This window comes from Cebus imitator, unplaced genomic scaffold, assembly GCF_001604975.1.
Source record: "Cebus imitator isolate Cc_AM_T3 unplaced genomic scaffold, Cebus_imitator-1.0 Scaffold872, whole genome shotgun sequence".
Lineage (NCBI taxonomy): Eukaryota > Metazoa > Chordata > Mammalia > Primates > Cebidae > Cebus > Cebus imitator.
This window is the reverse complement of record NW_016108187.1, coordinates 194593-197452: the sequence shown is the minus strand read 5'-3', so window position 1 is coordinate 197452 and position 2860 is coordinate 194593.

Below are 2860 nucleotides of genomic sequence, written 5' to 3'. Positions count from 1 at the left end.
TCTCTCTCTCTCTCTCATCTGCCTCCAGTAGCAGTGGTTGTGGCGGGAAGCGGGGAGCTCTAGGAAGCCATTAGCTGTATGGAGTAGCTTCAGTGGAACTGCAATTTTGAGGAGAAATGTTAACAAGATCCCATGAAATTATGAAATTCCTCACAACATGAGCTATAAAACGGGAAAACATGCTCTTCATCAGAAATAGAAATAATGATGTATATAAATTGGTTGACGTGAACATTGTAAAGCAATAAAACACCCTTTAGTGCCTATGGAGCAGAGGGAATGGTAAGGTGGGAAAGAGGACTTGGGAGGTAAGAATGAGTAGGAGTGGAAAAAAAAAACAAAAAACAAAAAACAAAACTTAAGACCTAGACATTGTCGATGACAGAGTCAGCACCATGTGGCCCAGGCCCAGGACTCCGGAAAGGGGGTGAGAAGGTGGTAGAAAGACAGAGATGACTGATCCCGTGTTCCCAGATGGTAGGAGCAAAAGGCAAGGCAAATCAATCTTCCTGTCGTGTCCTTTCTCCAGTCCCCTAGGGGAAACTCCTTGAACAATGAGTGAGGAGGGTGAAGAGAGGAATCCAGGACATGGCAGGGAAGTCTCTGGAGCTCTGCTTGCTGAAATCTAGTAGTGGTCATGTAGACCCTCCCCTCTCCATGTTTCTGTGGTCCCATGCCCAGGTAGCTGTGTAGCTTGAGTTTCTTCATGCGGATTTGTTCCACCGTCCATCTGTCCCTGCCTGGATGTCAGACTTGGACACTGACTTCACGAGGGCGGAAGATGACGTAGAAAGCAAGGGTGTGCATTAGAGCCCAGTGCTCAGGTGGCTCCTGGGCACCCAGGTACAGAAAAATCCCACTTCAGTGAGGTCACTGCTTGCCTAAGTAGGTGAAGGCCTGTAGGATATTTTCCTATGTGGCCTGGCTGAGCACCCTCTCAGGACCAGTCTCACAGCACCTGCTTCTGGCCTCAGGACCCACCTCCGCCAGCCCCTCCAACACCACCCAGCAATCCTGGAAGGACATCCTGACCATTGCACATGGATCTTTCTGAGGTCACTACCTAGGGCAGTGGAATGAATAGGTCACCTCTGAGGTGTTAGAGACTGGGACACTAACTCTTCTGGGTTACCAATGACATCCAGACAGCTACATACAAGGTGTGTTTCACAGCAATTATGTTCCCAGATATTTCAGGATTACCTGCCATTTGAGTTTGTTTTCACTAGGTGCCTGGGGTCATTACCAGCTTATGACCATTTTTAACCAAGTTCAAGGCTTAGTATTCCCAGGGGTTTTTCACCTGGTAATACTCCTTCATGAGTGATTTGTACAGGTTGAATTATTTTGCTGTTGTTGTTGGTAGAATCTCCTGTTAATTTTATCAGCTGCTGTTGTAGAGGGTGTAGCTGTTGATGTCTGTCTGACAAAATAATATAAAACTGACAAGGAAAATTATCTTCTTCTTTTTGTTACTTCTCTGCATTCCCATTTGCCCTTGAATATTAGTCCAGAAATTTCTCATTTTCTTCTGACTCTGATATGTTCAAAAATATTTTCGGTATAGGTCTAGTTATAATTTTTAAAGTAGGAGGATTCATATAAAAATAACAGTATTATATTCTGAACTTCTCTCTTTTTTTAAGAGGTTCTCCTCTGCTCCTGCAGTAAACAAAGAAACAAACGAACAAGCCCTCAAGACTTCTTATCTAAATTGGCACCCAAACAAGTTTATTTAAGGGCTTATTGGGGGAAGGGTTTATAATGTTTATAAGAATATATTTGCCCAATGTTACATCAACCAAAGAAACAGAGGGAAACTGTTTAAAACTAACTGACCTAAACCTGAGAAAGTAAACCAGTGATGAGCCTGACAGCATGTCCTTAAAGAGGAGGGGTCACTCTATACCTAGAAATTCAGGAGCTCCTCAAGACCACCATCTCAAGAGAAACAGAAACACAACTTCCTTGAAGTTTCAGAGTTCGGGGAGTGACCAGCAAAGACTAAGCACAAAGCATGGACATGAGTGAGCCAGGAAGGGGCCATGCATCTGGACTTCTGTGCTACTTGTCATCCCACGAGCAACCCAGAAGACTGTGCTTCTGGGGACAAAATGATTTTGCTTGCATTGGAAGACCAGTAAGAAAAGGGAATATTTTCATTGACTCTGTAAACATAGACCAAGGCTTGAGCATGAGAAGAGTTCAGGCAATAGGCCGTGATGGACACAGTCTCTGGACCTCACAGTGGGGTTCATCTTCCCCAGGCTTGTCTATTTTCCCTCCTGCCCCCAGAGAAAATGAGATGTTTGTGGAAATCCACTCCCTCCCTCTCGGCTAGCTCAGTTCCTACCTGATCACCGATTCAAGAGCCTGAGAGGAGATCTGAGGACAGAGGAGGTTGAGGAAGGAGATGCCCTGAGTGTGGGCCCAGGAGGGTCCTGGAGGGAGCAGCTATTGGGAACAGGCACAGAACTCTGCCCTAGGGCCTCTGTGGAACGCTGAGAGCAGAAGGCTGCTGAGTCTCATCAGTGAGCACAGGGTGCATCTCAGCTTCTGCCAGCCTGTGGCCAGTGGGGCTCACCCAGCTGTGAGGAGTCCTCAGGCAGGGCCTGGGACAGTTACCCATTGCCTCTGCTGGTCACAGGCCCATTGTGGGTGTCTACAGGGGTCCTCAGGCTTAGTGCTTGAGAACTGGCATCTGCAGTGAAGGAAGTCTTGTGTGTGGGGGGGTGTTGTGCCCTTAACCTGTGAAATTTGACATCAGTTCAGGAATTTGTCATCAGAAAGCACTGCAGAGTAATTCCAGAGAGCTCTCTCCCTGCATGTGAGGGAATTCATTCTGTGGAGGGCAGTAGGG